This window comes from Amblyraja radiata, chromosome 6 (genome assembly GCF_010909765.2).
Source record: "Amblyraja radiata isolate CabotCenter1 chromosome 6, sAmbRad1.1.pri, whole genome shotgun sequence".
NCBI lineage: Eukaryota > Metazoa > Chordata > Chondrichthyes > Rajiformes > Rajidae > Amblyraja > Amblyraja radiata.
In genome coordinates this window covers 10,267,992-10,284,614 of record NC_045961.1, presented here as the reverse complement: position 1 = coordinate 10,284,614, position 16,623 = coordinate 10,267,992, and the positions used below count along the sequence as shown (strand labels likewise).

General features: G+C 48.6%; 1 protein-coding gene across 3 annotated transcripts in view; it reads left to right on the top strand.

Moving 5' to 3' along the window:
* The first annotated feature begins 9,086 nt into the window (after positions 1–9,086).
* Positions 9,087–16,623, top strand: part of dchs1 (dachsous cadherin-related 1) — a 134,214-nt gene continuing 126,677 nt past the window's right edge. For 2 of the 3 annotated variants that reach the window (XR_004412274.1, XM_033022203.1), the window contains exon 1: positions 9,811–9,960. The gene's annotated coding sequence lies outside the window, so the exon portion shown is untranslated. Of the gene's footprint in view, positions 9,203–9,810; positions 9,961–16,623 lie in introns of those variants that run through there. The other variant, XM_033022204.1, reaches the window with a different exon arrangement.

The following is a 16,623-nucleotide window of genomic DNA, read 5'->3' as shown; positions in this document are numbered from 1 at the left end:
GAATGTAGTGTACCTGGACTTTCGGAAAACATTTGATAAGGTCCCACATAGGAGATTAGTGGGCAAAATTAGGGCATATGGTATTGGGGTTAGAGTGCGACATGGATAGAGAAGTGGTTGGCAGACAGGAAACAAAGAGTATGGATTAACGGGTCCCTTTCAGAATGGCAGGCAGTGACTAGTGGGGTACCGTAAGGCTCGGTGCTGGGACTGCAGCTATTTACAATATACATCAATGATTTGGATGAAGGGATTCAAAGTAACATTAGCAAATTTGCAGATGACACAAAGCTGGGTGGCAGTGTGAACTGTGAGGAGGATGCTATGAGAATTCAGGGTGGCTTGGACAGGTTGGGGGAGTGGGCAGATTAAGTTTAATGTGGATAAATCGAGGCTATCCATTTAGGTAGCAAAAACAGGAAGGCAGATTACTATCTAAATGGCGTCAAGTTGGGAAAAGTGGAAGTACAACGGGATCTGGGGGTCCTTGTTCATCAGTCTATGAAATTAAGCATGCAGGTACAGCAGGCAGTGAAGAAAGCGAATGGCATGTTGGCCTTTATAACAAGAGGAATCGAATATAGGAGCAAAGAGGCCCTTCTCCAGTTGTACAGAGCCCTGGTGAGACCACACCTGGAGTATTGTGTGCAGTTTTGATCCCCTAATTTGAGGAAGGACATTCTTGCTATTGAGGGAGTGCAGCGTAGGTTTACAAGATTAATTCCCGGGATGGCGGGACTGTCATATGCTGAGAGAATGGAGCAGCTGGGCTTGTACACTCTGGAGTTTAGAAGGATGAGAGGATATCTGATTGAAATATATAAGATTGTTAATGGTTTGGACACGCTAGAGGCAGGAAACATGTTCCCGATGTTGGGGGAGTCCAGAACCAGGGGCCACAGTTTAAGAATAAGGAGTAAGCCATTTAGAACAGAGATGAGGAAACACTTTTTCTCACAGAGAGTGGTGGGTTTGTGGAATTTTCTGGTGGAGGCAGGTTCTCTGGATGCTTTCAAGAGAGAGCTAGATAGGGCTCTTAAAAATAGGGAATATGGGGAGAAAGCAGGAACGGGGTACTGATTGGGGATGATCAGCCATGATCACATTGAATGGCGGTGCTGGCTTGAATGGCCTACTCCTACACCTATTGTCTTTTGTCCATTGTCTATTATTCTTAAACTTTGGCCCCTGGTTCTGGTCTCCCCCAACATTGGGAACATATTTCCTGCCTCTAGCATGTCCAATTCATTAATAATCTTTTATGTGTCAATAAGCTCTCCTCTCATCCTTCTAAATTCCAGAGTACACAAGCCCTGCTGCTCCATTCTATCAACATATGTCAGTCCCACCATCCTGAGAATTAACCTCGTGAACGTACGCTGCACTCCCTCAATAGCAAGAATGTCCTTCCTCAAATTAGGGGACCAAAACTGCACACAATACTCCAGGTGCGGTCTCACCAGGACCCTGTACAACTGCAGAAGGACCCATTTGCTCCTATACTCAACTCCTCTTGTTATGAAGGACAACCAGCCATTCGCTTTCTTCACTGCCTACTGCACCTGCATGCTTACTTTCAGTAAATGATGTACAAGGACACCCAGATCTCATTGTCCTTCCCCTTTTCCTAACTTGACACGATCCAGATAATCTGCCTTTCTGTTCTTGCCACCAAAGTGAAGACACCTCTCAAAACCCACTGTGGCTTTACGAACAATCTTCAAATCCAAACTCAAGAAATAGAATTGACGAACCAGAGGCACAGATAAAATGCCACATTCTACTCAATGGATAACAAATCCATTAAATGATAACGCACTAATAAATGTTGCAAAACCAGGAAACCAGTTCAAAAGGTCATAAGTGATAGTAGAATTAGTCCATTCGACCCATCTATCTCTCCCCCTAACCCAAATTCTCCTGCAGTTCTGCTGGAAATTCAGTAACCAAATTAGACAATAATATCAACTGAAATTTCTAGCCAGATAAAGCTATTTTAATACCTGGCGGCTTCGTCGCATGTTGTCACAAACTAAAGTGGACCGCACGCCAAGAGAGGCAAAGTGTAGAAAGAAAACACAATTTCCCAAAGATTGATCCCACTGAAAACCGAGGGGGTTCTAAACAACGGCATTACATTCGCACCAGCGGCAAAATCCCACTGACTAGATTCAGGTGGAGAGGGATTTGTGATTCATAAATAGCAGACCATACCTTTATAAATATTGAACAGTCAGCGTCGGGCCAGCATTTCTTCAAACAAAAACGCTACTAACTGGCCCGCTGATTACTCCAGCTTTTGTGTCCATCCTCGGTATAAATCAGCATCTGCAGTTCTTTCTTACACATTTAGACTGCTCCATGTATTACTTTGAAGAAGTTCTCCTCTTTCCGACGAGACTTCTGCAATATCCTCTATCGCAGTTCTCTATCTCTCCACATCACCGTCTAGATCTCTCGTTTCCTTTATCCCTAACCAGTCTGAAGAAGGGTCTCGAACCGAAACGTCACCCATTTCTTCTTTCAAGAGACGCTGCCTTTCCCGCGGTGTTACTCCAGCTTTTTATGTCCATCTTCAATTTAATATCCTTATTTTAAACTGATCTAGCGGTCTTCCGCATCATACTACAGAGATAAACTGTCACAAATTAGCAGTCGAAGTTTTCGCCAACCACTGACACACGCACACTTTTGTACTTTAATAGCCACAACCACAAGTTGATTTCCAGGAAATCGGGACCTCGCGATTCACAAGGTGCGAGGTACACTCTGGAGTTGTACACGCAGGTACTTTCAGGGTTTCGACCAGGCTGATTTGTTGCCCATAATGAGTTTACACGAAAGATTACTTTGTTAAAACTAACATTTCTTGATATCATTAAATAATCCGGGAAAGGGGAATAATTTGTTGAAATAATTTGAGGCAAATCATATATATGGAATGGTAAAGAAGGCTAATGTTATGCCTTGCTTTATCATTCAACATTGAGTATAATAGCAAGGAAATCATTTTGCAGATTCACAGGACCTTGATTAGCCCACATTAAGGTCACCCAATTACAGAAGAATGTGATGGCATTGAAGTGGATGCACAAGAAGGTTGGGGGGCGATTATCTACAAGCAGTGGTTGGGAAAAAAACGTGGATTTGTTTCTCTATTGGACACAGAGGGACGACTTTAAAATATTCATCTATTCCTATCCGTTTTCTCCAGAGATGTTGCAAGACCCGCTGCATGACTCCAACGTGTTGTGTCTATCTTGAAAGTACAACAGACAATAGACAATGGACAATAGGTGCAGGAGTAGGCCATTCGGCCCTTCGAACCACCATTCAATGTGATCATGGCTGGTCATCCCCAATCAGTACTCCGTTCCTGCCTTCTCCCCATATCCCCTGACTCCGCTATTTGTAAAAGCTAACCCTAACCCTACCTAGCTCTCTTGAAAGCATCCAGAAAACCTGCCTCGACCGCCCTTTGAGGAAGAGAATTCCACACTCACCACTCTCCGTGAAAAAAGGTGTTTCCTCGTCTCCGTTCTAAATGGCTTACTCGTTATTCTTAAACTGTGGCCCCTGGTTCTGGACTCCCCCAACATCGGGAAAATGTTTCCTGCCTCTAGCGTGTCCAAACCCTTAACAATCTTATTCAATGTTTCAATGAGATATCCTCTCATCCTTCTAAACTCCAGAGTGTACAAGCCCAGCTGCTCCATTCTCTCAGCATATGACAGTCCCGCCATCCCGGGAATTAACCTTGTAAACCTACGCTGCACTCCCTCAATAGCAAGAATGTTCTTCCTCAAATTAGGGAACCAAAACTGCACACAATACTCCAGGTGTGGTCTCATTAGGGCTCTGTACAACCGTAGAAGGACCTCTTTGCTCCTATATTTGATTCCTCGTGTTATAAAGGCCAACATGCCATTCTCTTTCTTCACTGCCTGCTGTACCTGCATGCTTACTTTCATAGGTATACAAAAATGCTGGAGAAACACAGCGGGTGCAGCAGCATCTATGGAGCGAAGGAAATAGGTAACGTTTCGGGCCGAAACCCTTCTTCAGACTACTTTCATAGACTGATGAACAAGAACCCCCAGATCCCGTTGTACTTCCCCTTTTCCCAACTTGACACCATTTAGATAGTAATCTGCCTAACTGTTTTTGCTACCAAAGTGGATAACCTCACATTTATCCACATTAAACTGCATCTACCATGCATCTGCCCACTCCCCCAACCTGTCCAAGTCATCCTGCATTCTCATAGCATCTTCCTCACAGTTCACACTGTCACCCAGCTTTGTGTCATCTGCAAATTTGCTAATGTTACTTTGATTCCCTTCATCCAAATGTAGTAATAAAATGTTTAGCTCCATAGATTGTATGGACAGTCAGAATCTTTTTCTTAGGGTGGAAATGTGAAAGACCAGAAGGCATGGTTTTAAGGTCAAAGAAGCAAAGTTGAAACGGGGTCGGTGATCAGACTGGAGGCGGAGCAGAGAGGCAGTGGGAAACTTGCTGCTGATTGGCTTGGCAAGAGGCACGGCGCTCAATAAAAGGAAGTAAAGGGTTAGCAACGTGGTTGTGTTGGGGTGGAGTGCTTTGTTGTCGGTTTGGTTAACCCTAACCCTAACCCCATATCCCTTGATTCCGTTAGCCCTAAGAGCTATATCTAACTCTTTCTTTAAAATAGCCTATGAATTGACCTCCACTTCCTTATGTGGCAGAGAATTCCACAGATTTACAACTCTCTGGGTGAAAACGTTTTTCCTCATCTCAGTCCTAAATGGCCAACCCCTTATTCTTAAACTGTGACCCCTGGTTCTGGACTCCCCCAACATCGGGAACATTTTTCCCGGCATCTACCCTGTCCAATCCCTTAAGAATTGTATATGTTTCTATAAGATGCCCTCTCAACCTTCTAAATTCCAATGAATATAAGCCCAGTCGACCCATTCTTTCATCATATGCCATCCCGGGAATTAACCTGGCGAACCTACGCTGCACACCATCAATGGCAAAAATGTAGGAAAAGGGTTGAGAAGTTAAGTCAGATTTCTGGACTACTTGGATCTCCTTTGGGGCAGATTCGAACTATGTAAGAGCGGCAGCTTGTACTTGAACCGGGTGAGGGTAAAGGAGGAAGGGGGTTGCATTATTTGTTAAGGAGAATGACATGGCAGTGAAATTTGGAAGGATGAGAGGAGATCCCATAGAATAGAAACATATAAACATCTTAAAGGATTGGACAGGCTAGACGCAGGAGGAATGTTATCGATGTCGGGGGAGTCCAGAACCAGGGGTCATAGTTTAACAATAAGGGGTAGGCCATTTAGGACTGAGATGAGGAAAAAAAAATGTCACACACAGTTGTGAATCCGTGGAATTCTCTACGACAGAAGGCAGTGGAGTCAATTTACTAGATGTTTTCAAGAGAGATTTAGCTCTCAGGCTAAATGAATCCAGGGATATGGGGGAAAGGCAGAAACGGGTACCGATTTTATATGATCAGCCATGATCAATAGACAATAGGTGCAGGAGTAGGCCATTCGGCCCTTCGAGCCAGCACCGCCATTCAATGTGATAATGGCTGATCATCCCCAATCAGTACCCCGTTCCTGCCTTCTCCCCATGTCCCCTGACTCCACTATTTTTAAGAGCCCTATCTAACTCTCTCTTGAAAGCATGGTCATATTGAATGGCGGTGCCGGCTTAAAGGGCCGAATGGCCTACTCCTGCACCTATTTTTCTATGTTTCCATGGCAGTGGTCAGAGGGGACATTACGGACGGATCGTCTAGTGAGGCTATATGGGTGGAGCTGAGGAACAAGAAAGGGTTGGTCTCCTTGTTTGGGATGTCCTACTGACCCCCGAATAGTCAACGGGAAGTACAAGAACAAATATACCAGGAGTTTGCAGACAGCTGCAGGTCAAATAAGGTTATTGTCGTCGTAGACAAAAATGCTGGAGAAACTCAGCGGGTGAGGCAGCATCTAAGGATCTATTCCTTTGCTCCATAGATGCTGCTTCACCCAATGAGTTTCTCCAGCATTTTTGTCTACCTTCGATTTTCCAGCATCTGCAGTTCCTTCTTAGGTCGTTGTAGTAGTTGATTTTGTAGGCTTAATGATCCAGCAGTTGATCTATCAGTCACGGTGGAGAGAAGATGTGGAGGGGTTTGCTTTACTGATCTGGGAGAATGTCCTGTGGCACTCAAAGGGGATATACTGGAAGGTTCGTCCACTGGAGGTGAAAGGTGGCTCAAGAATGAGCTTCTCATCATAGAATATCACTCTAATGGGATTATACTGTAGTCCTTTCAGTCACCAGCGGGAATGGAGGAACAGGTGTTTAGGCGGATTACAGACTTGTCTTACTGGGCAACTTTAACATTCTCAAATATTAACTGGGACTTAATGAAAACTGGGTGAAACTTTCTTCACCCAGAGATGGTTGGTATCTGGAATGCATAAAGGTGGACAACTCCCTGGGCCCTGACCTGTAAAAAGCCTAGGTTTTTGTGAGAAGCAAATCAATAAATTGCTGACATGTCAACAGCCAACAGCTGGAGTAACTCAGCGGGACAAGCAGCATCTCTGTCAGCTGATTTACATCGGGGAGACCAAGCGTAGGTTGGGCGATCGTTTCGCCGAACACCTCCGCTCAGTCCGCAATAACCTACCTGAACTCCCGGTGGCTCAGCACTTCAACTCCCCCTCCCATTCCCAATCCGACCTCTCTGTCCTGGGTCTCCTCCATTGCCAGAGTGAGCAACAGCGGAAATTGGAGGAACAGCACCTCATATTCCGTCTGGGGACCTTGCGTCCGTATGGCATTAACATTGAATTCTCCCAATTTTGCTAGCCCTTGCTGTCTCCTCCCCTTCCTTAACCCTCTAGCTGTCTCCTCCCACCCTCCCATCCGCCCGCCCTCGGGCTCCTCCTCCTCCTCCCCTTTTCCTTCTTTCTCCCCCCCCCCCCCCCCCCCCCTCCTCCCCTTTTCCTTCTTTCTCCCCCCCCCCCCCCACCCCCCATCAGTCTGAAGAAGGGTTTCGGCCCGAAACGTCGCCTATTTCCTTCGCTCCATAGATGCTGCTGCACCCGCTGAGTTTCCCCAGCAATTTTGTGTACCTTCGATATTCCAGCATCTGCAGTTCCCTTTTGAACACTGGAGAGTAGCGAGTGGGATCTACAGGAGACTTCGTCTCAAAAAGACAGCCAGCATCATCAAGGACCCACGCCACACTGGCCATGCTCTCATTGTCTCTCCTGCCGTAGGGCAGCAGATACAGTGGTCTAAAAACTGTGACGTACACGTTTGCCAACAGCTGGAGTAACTCAGCGGGACAAGCAGCATCTCTGGCAGCATCCAGAAATTAAGGGCATATGAGAATAAAACACTTGACACTTGGGATTAGTGTTTTATCTGCTGCCTAAACTCAGTGCGATTCTTCATTGGTCTTTTTGTCTCGATGTTCGTACTAAGAGAACGGCGGTTTCTTTTTTTTTTTTTACCCTCTTTAGGATGCCCTGAAATTGGATGCTTGCAACAGGGAGGCGATCTTGTCACTTTGGAATAACATCCGCAGCGAACTCAGTTCCAGCGAGACTCCTACCGCTGACTAGTGTAGCTGGGACATGTTGGCCAGTGTGGGCACATTTCCACATTCTGTTGCCTCTGGCCGACATCTCCCTACTTGCATAGTTGCAATTCCCAAACTGCTGTGGTTGTTCCTCCTGAACAATATTCACTCTAACCCTTTCCAACAAGAAGCAACATCTGTGAACGTCCGCACTAAATGTAAACCAAATGGAAGATAGACACAAAATGCTGGAGTGACTCAGCGGGACAGGCAGCATCTCTGGAGAGAAGGAATGGCTGACGTTTCTCGATGCTGCCTGTCCCGCTGAGTTACTCCAGCATTTTGTGTCTATCTTCGGTTTAAACCGGCATCTGCAGTTCTTTCCTACATATTTTGTGAACCAGTTGGACGTCCGGAGTAATGTGCAGGAACCAGGCAGACACACCAGATGGCGGCATTGTACCAAGAACGCAGGTCTGGCAATTTTATTGATGCTAAAGGTCACAGAATCATCCAGCAGGAAACAAGCCCTTCGGTCCAACTCCTCCAAGTTGTCCCATCTAAAGTGGACCCATTTGAAGATTAACTGTGTAAAGAGGCATCCCCTCTGCTCTCAATCACCGCTCACGTATCTAGATCTGAATATTCTGTCCCTGGGTGATATTAGCGTGCAGATGATGTTTCTCCAAGGAGTCATTCTCAACTCTTCAATCTCAGGTTCCTGATCACTGCTTAGTAGAAGCGTCAATAGAACACGCCAGACAAGATTTGTAGCCACTTGGGAGTTTGTCTGCATTGCATTCAGTGCATGCATTCTGAGCATTTCCAAGAATGATCCCAGGAATGAGTAGGTTAACCTATGGTGAGCATTTGTCGGCACTGGGCCTGTACTCGCTGGAGTTTAGAAGAATGAGGAGGAGGGCGGGGGACCTCATTGAAACTTAGCGAATAGTGAAACGCTTGGATAGAGTGGATGTGGAGAGGATGTTTCCACTAGTGGGATAGTCTAGGACTAGAGGTTACAACCTCAGAATTAAAGGATGTTTTTTTAGGAAGGAGATTAGGAGAAATGTATTTAGTCAGAGGGTGGTGAATCTGTGGAATTCTTTGCCACAGAGGGCAGTGGAGGCCAAGTCAGTGGATATTTTTAAGGCAGAGATAGATAGATTCTTGATTAGTACCGGTGTCAGAGGTTATGGGGAGAAGGCAGAAGAATGGGGTTGGAGGGAGAGATAGATTAGCCATGATTGGATGGCGGGGTAGACTTGATGGGCCGTATGGCCTAATTCTACTACTATTCCTCATGATTCTGCCAGACGGGGTTCCAGCCAGAATCGCCTGACTGTGGCACTGCAGCCCGTTGAACAGCAGGCCTTGCACGGCGGATGATGTGATTCTCAGGACCCTCGGGAATTATTGTTCAGCCACGATGAACTCTCCAGGGTTGTCCAGAGCTGGTGTTCCTGCCTTTACACGATGGCTCGTGTTAAAAGCAGCAAGTTAAAATGTGCGCTGCTCTTATACTGCTGATTCTCAAATGCTGTTAAAAAAATTGCAATCAAATAAGAGATGTTTCGAACAAAGTCAGGGAGCATAATTCTTCTTGAGCACGGATGACAGGTGGGTTTAGTTTAGGGATACAGCACGGAAACGGAAAGATCTTCACAAATCTATTTAGTTCGGCGCCTATTTGGAGGTTGTAGTGTTTAATAGCCTGCTGGCCGTAGGGGAAGAAACCGCTCCTGGACATTACAGTTTTCTGGCTCCTGTGCCTCCTTCCCAATGGCAGGAGTGAAATGAGTGTGTGGTCAGGATGGCGTGGGTCTCTGATGATGCTGGCTGCATTTTTGAGGCAGAGCCTCCTGTAAAACCCTTCGATGGTGGGGAGGTCAGTACCTGTGATGGACCGGGCAGTGTCCACCACTTTGAAGACTCCGGCTATGATGGTAAAGGCGACCGCGGTGTGCGGCCCACTCCCCCCTCCCCTCCCTCTCCACACCCTCCCCCTCACTCCAAACCCCATCAGTCCCCTCTCCCTTACTATCCCCCTCCCTCTCCCTCTCGCCCCCTGCCCCCTGCCCAATATTCCCTTCACCCAACACCCGTCTCCCCTGTCTCCCACGCCCTCATGTCCTTCCACCCCCCCCCGGCCTCCTCTCTTCTCCGCCCCCTAGGTCGGGGTCTGTCTCGCTGCCATCGGGGGCGGGGAGGGGAGGGGAGGGGAGGGGGCTGGCCGACCGGGCGGAGTTAACGTGCTGGCGGCTCAGGCGCTGCTGCGAGTCGGCGGCTCCGGGATGTGAGGCGCTGCCCCGCTCCGTGAAGCCGCTGCCTTTTCCCCGTCAGCCCGGGACCCGCGGAGAAAGTGTCGGCGGCGGCGGGTGAGTGTGTGGCGGGGAGGGGGAGAGACGAGACGGGGAGAAGAGGAGGGGGAGTAGTGGGGGTGGGAGAAGATAAACCGCTGAGGGGGGGGGGGGGGTGGAGGCGAGGCCAGGGGAGGGGGAGACTGAACACAAAGAGTGGAGGAGAGAGAAAGGAAGATGAGGCGCAGAGTGCGAGAGGCAGCGGCGGGGATAACGGTGAGACGGAGAACGGGAGAAAGAGCAAACTGTCCAGGAATCTGTGGGGTGGGGAGGAGAGGAGAGGGGGAGGGGGTGAAGGAAATGGGAGGAGAGATGAGGGGTGGGAGAAGGGGGAGGAGAGGAGAGGGGGAGGAGTACAGGGGAGGGGAGATTAGAGTGAGGAGGGAATGTGGAGGTGGGTGAAGGGGGAACGGGAGACGAAGGGAGGGGAGGGAAAGGGATGGGGTCCACCGGGGGAGAGGGGAGGGGCAACGAGCGGAGGGATGAGGGGGGTGGTGAAAGGAGGGGGGGAGGGGAAGGGTTAGGTGATGATGAGAGGAGGCTAGGTGATGGGGAGGCAGGGGGGAGGGTTAACTTGCGAGAGGGGGTCGTTGGGGGACGGAGGGGAGGGAGGAGGGGGTCGTTGGGGGACGGGAGGGGTCGTTGGGGGAGTGTAGGGGGTCAAGTTGGGGGAGGATGTCACTTACGCTGTTTAGGTCAAAAAGGGCGTGTATTCAAAGTACCGCAAGCCGCCTTGACCGCTCTATTAGGGATCTAGATGCTTGTGCTCCGAGATCCCTCTGCTCCCCCAGGGCCCTGCCATTCACTGTTGAGTTGCTACCCTGGTTTTATTTGCATCACCAGTGTACACTTATCTACAGCAAATTTCATTCACCATTTCTCAGCCCAATTTCCCAGTTGATGAGGATCCTGCTATCGTTGTTGATGTCTATCTTCACTATTTACCATACCACCCAATTTAGTGTCATCAGCAAACTTACTAACCAAACTTTGTACATTGTCATTCAAATCGTTGATATGATGCGCAAACAGCAATGGGGCCCAGCACTGAACCCTGAGGGTCACAGGCCAACAGTCTGAAACACAGCCTTCCACCGTCACCCTCTGTTTCCTTCCATGAAGACAATTCCATGAAGCCAGTCGCCACATCTCCCTGGATCCCATGTGTTCTAACATTCTACAGCAGACATCCTTGTGGAACTTCCTTGTTGTAGTCCACGTGGACAACATCATGTGAACGCTTATATACAGTGCCATCCATAATGTTTGGGACAAAGACCCATCATTTATTTATTTGTTTAAGAAGGAACTGCAGATGCTGGAAAATCGAAGGTGGACAAAAGTGCTGGAGAAACTCAACGGGTGCAGCAGCATCTATGGAGCAAAGTTTCGGGCTGAAACCCTTCTTCAGACTGATGTAGGGTGGGGGAGCAGGAAGAAGAAAGGAAGAGGAGGAGCCATTGAGCTGAGGGAGAGCGGAGAAGGGGGGGAGACAGCAAGGGCTACCAGAAATTTGAGGTCATTGTTCAAGCCGCTGGGGTGTAAACTGCCCAAGCGGAATATGTGGTGCTGCTCATCCAATTTCCGGTGGTGCTCACTCTGGCCATGGAGGAGGCCCAGGACAGAAAGGTCGGATTCGGAATGAGAGGGGGAGTTGATTGGCTATTGCGGACCGAGCGGAGGTGTTCGGCGAAACGATCGCCAAGCCTACACTTGGTCTCACCGATGTAGATCAGCTGACATCTAGAGCAGCGGATGCAATAGATGAGGTTGGAGGAGATGCAGGTGAACCTCTGTCGCACCTGGAACGACTGCTTGGGTCCTTGAATGGAGTCGAAGGGGGAGGTAAAGGGATAAGTGTAGCATCTCTTGCGGTTGCAAGGGAAAGTGCCCGGGGAGGGGGTGGTGCGGGTGGGAAGGGAAGAATTGACCAGGGAGTTACGGAGGGAGCGGTCTTTGCGGAAAGCAGACGGGGGGGGGAGATGGGAAGATGTGGCGAGTGGTGGGGTCACGTTGTAGGTGGCGAAAATGACGGAGGATTATTTGTTGTACGTGACGGCTAGTGGAGTGGAAGGTGAGGATAAGGGGGACTCTGCCCTTGTTGCGTGTGGGGGGATGGGGAGAGAGAGGAAAGTGAAGACTAGGGGGACTCTGCCCTTGTTACGAGTGGGGGGATGGGGAGAGAGAGCAGTGTTACGGGGTATTGAAGAGACCCTGGTGAGAGCCTCATCTATAGTAGGGGAGGGGAACCCCCGTTCCCTGAAGAATGAGGACATTTCTGATGCCCTGGTGTGGAACACCTCATGCTGGGAGCAGATGCGGCGTAGACGGAGGAATTGGGAGTAGGGGATGGAGTCCTTACAGGAAGCAGGGTGGGAAGAAGTGTAGTCCAGATACACATGGGAGTCAGTGGGTTTATAGTGAATGTCGGTCAGAAGTGTATCACCTGCGATGGAGATAGTGAGGTCAAGAAATGGTAAGGAAGTGTCGGAAATGGTCCAGGTGTATTTGAGTGCCTGATGGACGTTAGTGTTGAAGTGGATGAAGTTAGTTGTGTGTGGGTGCAGGAGGTAGCACCAATGCAATTGTCGATGTAGTGGAGGTAGAGGTCGAGGATGGGGCCCTGGTACGTCTCGAACAAGGATTGTTTGACGTACCCTACAAAGAGGCAGCATAGCTGGGGCTCATGCCCGTGCCCATAGCTACGCCTTGTATTTGGAGGAAATGGGAGGAGTCAAACGAAAAGTTATTAAGGGTAAGGACTAGGCGGGGGAGAGTATCTGTAGACGGGAATTGGTTGGTTCTGCGGTCGAGGAAGAACCGGAGGGCTTTGAGACCATCCTGGTGGGGGATGGAGGTGTAGAGTGACTGGACATCCATGGTGAAGATGAGGGAATGGGGGCCTAGAGAACGGAATGCCTGGAGACGACAGAGAGTGTCTGAGGTGTCGTGAACATAGGTTGGGAGGGATTTAACCAGGGGGGAAAGGATGGAGTCGAGGTATGTGGAAATAAGTTCGGTAGGGCACGAACAGGCAGAGACAATGGGTCTACCAGGACAGTCAGGTTTGTGGATTTTGAGGAGAAGGTAAAATCGGGCCGTATGGGGCTGGGGAACGATGAGGTTGGAGGCTTGGGGGGGCAGGGAGCCGGAGTTGATGAAGTCAGTGATGGTGCGAGAGATAGTGGCCTGGTGCTCGTCTTTGGGGTCATGGTCCAAGGACAAGTAGGAGGAGGCGACTGAGAGTTTTCGCGTGGCCTCAGCTTGGTAGAGATCAAGGCGCCAGACTGCATGGCACCTCCCTTGTCGGCGGGTTTGATAACCCAGTCTGAGTTGTTGCGGAGTGAGTCGATGGCTATACGTTCAGGGGGGGTGAGGTTAGAGTGAGACAGGGGAATGGAGAAATTGAGGTGGTTGATGTCCTGCTGGCAGTTTTGATTAAAAAGGTCTAAAGCCGGAAGATGGCCATGAGGCGGGGGGGGGGGGGGTCCAAGAGGAGGGGGTCCGTTGGAGACGGGAAAAGGGATCAACAATGGGGGGGCGAGGACTCCTTCCCATGGAAGAACGCTGTGAGGCCGAGTCGATGGTAGAAGAGCTCCAAATCGTGGTGGGCGCGGAACTCATTGAGGTGGGGATGGAGGGGGGCAAAGATAAGGCCTCTGTACTCCTCAATTTGAGGTTTGTAATAGAAAAAAAATCACGTGGTTAAATTGTACATTGGCAGATTTTATTAAAGGGCATTTTTATACATTTTGGTTTCAGCATGTAGAATTTACAGCAGTGTTTATACATAGTTCCCCCCCCCCCCCCCATTTCAGGGCACCATAATGTTTGGGACACAGCAATGTCATGGAAATGAAAGTAGTCATGTTTAGTATTTTGTTGCATATCCTTTTCATGTAATGACTGCTTGAAGTCTGCGATTCATGGACATCACCAGTTTCCGGGTGCCTTCACTGGTGATGCTCTGCCAGGCCTGTATTGAAGCCATCCTTAGCTTATGCTTGTTTTGGCGGCTAGTCCCCTTCAGTTTTCTCTTCAGCATCTAAAAGGCATGCTCAATTGGGTTCAGATTGGGTGATTGACGGCCACTCAAGAATTGACCATTTTTTAGCTTTGAAAAACTCCTTTGTTGCTTTAGCAGTATGTTTGGGATCATTGTCCTGCTGTAGAATGAACCGCCGGCCAATGAGTTTTGAGGCATTTGTTTGAACTTGAGCAGATAGGATGTGTCTATACACTTCAGAATTCATTATGCCATCAGCAGTTGTATCATCAATGAAGATAAGTGACCCAGTACCTTCAGCAGCCATACATGCCCAGGCCATAACACCCCCACCACCGTGTTTCACAGATAAGGTGGTATGCTTTGGATCTTGGGCAGTTAATTCTCTCCTCCATACTTTGCTCTTGACATCACTCTGATATAAGTTAATCTTCGTCTCATCTGTCCACAAGACCTTTTTCCAGAACTGTCGTTGCTCTTTTAAGTACTCCTTGGCAAACTGTAACCTGGCCATCCTATTTTTGCAGCTAACCAGTGGTTTGCACCTTGCATTGTAGCCTCCGTATTTCTGTTCATGAAGTCTTTTGTGGACAGTGGTCATTGACAAATCCACACCTGACTCCTGAAGAATGTTTCTGATCTGTTGGACAGGTGTTTGGGGATGTTTCTTTATTACAATAGACAATAGACAATAGGTGCAGGAGTAGGCCATTCAGCCCTTCGAGCCAGCACCACCATTCAATGTGATCATGGCTGATTATCCCCAATTAGTACCCCGTTCCTACCTTCTCCCCATATCCTCTGACTCCGCTATTTTTAAGAGCCCTATCTAGCTCTCTCTTGAAAGCATCCAGAGAACCTGCCTCCATCACCCTCTGAGGCAGAGAATTCCACAGACTCACAACTCTCTGTGAGAAATTATAGAGAGAATTCTTCTGTCATCAGCTGTGGAGGTCTTCCTTGGCATGCCAGAACCTTTGCGATTAGTAAGCTCACCAGTGCTCTCTTTCTTCTTAATGATGTTCCAAACAGTTGATTTTGGTAAGCCTAAGGTTTGGCTGATGTCTGTCACAGTTTTATTTTTGTTTCTCAATCTCTTAATGGCTTCTTTGACTTTCATTGGCACAACTTTGGTCCTCATGTTGATAAACATCAATAAAAGTTTCCAAATGTGATGGAAAGACTGGAGGTGCTGAGAGCTCTCATATATCTGCATTATGGGGGCATTTAAACACACCTGAGCAATTACAAAGCCAGTGAAGCCATGTGTCCCAGACATTATGGTGCCTGGAAATGGGGGGACAATGTATAAACACAGCTGTAATTTCTACATGGTGAAACCAAAGTGTACAAAAATGGCCTGTAATAAAATCTGACAATGTGCACTTTAACCACATGTGGGTTTTTTCTATTACAAATCTTAAATTGTGGAGTACAGAGGCAAATATATAAATGACGGGCCTTTGTCCCAAGCATTATGGAGGGCACCATACATATATATATATATATATATATATGTGTGTGTGTGTGTGTGTGTGTGTGTGTGTGTGTGTGTGTGTGTGTGTGTGCGCAAGTGACAACATGACATACAGTGACAATCTATGATAATACAGATATATGAATCATCATTAGACATGGTTGGGGTGCTGGAAGATTGGAGAGTGTGTGTGTATATATATATATACATGTGTGTATATATATATATATATCTATCTATATATTAAAACTGTGTGTGGGTGTTTCTGTGTGTTTGTGGGTGCCAGATTCGGCCTTTGATTCCTTGCTACGCCAAAACAACTCCGAAATTCTCCCAGATTTTTTCCATTTCGGAGGAGATTTCACTTTTATATTCTTAAATCCACTCCTCATTAAATTTTGGCGTGTTTATGTACACATTTTTAATAAAATCCTTCTCCCCCCCCAAAAAATTTCAAAATGTAAAAAAAAACTGCTTTCACCCATAGAATGTTGGTGAACGTTCCATCGTGTGATGTCACAATGCCCAATGCTCACAGATGTCCAATCGGAATGGATTCATTTACAGATGCCTTTGCCCCCCCCCCCCCCCCCCCCCCCCCCCCCACCCCCGCAGCCTGTGTCGAAGCGCGTGATCATGTGTGTGGGAATAGAGAAAGAGGATTGGGGGTGATAGGGAATGGGGAATAGATGGAATGCCCCTACCTCTCCCCCTCCCACTCCCCACTCTTTCCCCTCTCCCCCCGCTCCTCTCCCCTCCCTCCACACTCTTCCCCTCCCTCCCCTACCGCATCTCCCTCCTCTCCTCCCTCCCCCATCCCTACCACCCTCCTTCCCCACCTCCCCCACACCTCTCTCACCCTCCCTCATCCCTCTCTCCTCCCCCTCCCCCACCCCTCTCTCCCCCCCCTCCATCTTCCTCCTCACCCCTCTCCTCCCCCTCCTCCTTCCACCCCCTCTCTCACCCCCATCCCCCATCCCCCAACCCCCCATCCCTCTCCCTCTTCCACCACTCCCCCCTACCCCTCTCCCCTCCCCTCCCCACTCTTCCACTTCTCTTCCCCCACCCCTCTCCCTCCCCAACCCTCTCCCTTCCCCACTCTTACCCTCCCCCATCCCTCACTGCTCTTCCTCCCTACCCCTCCCTCCCCACTCTTCCCCCTCCCCCCTACCACTCTCCCCCTCCCTCCACACTCTTC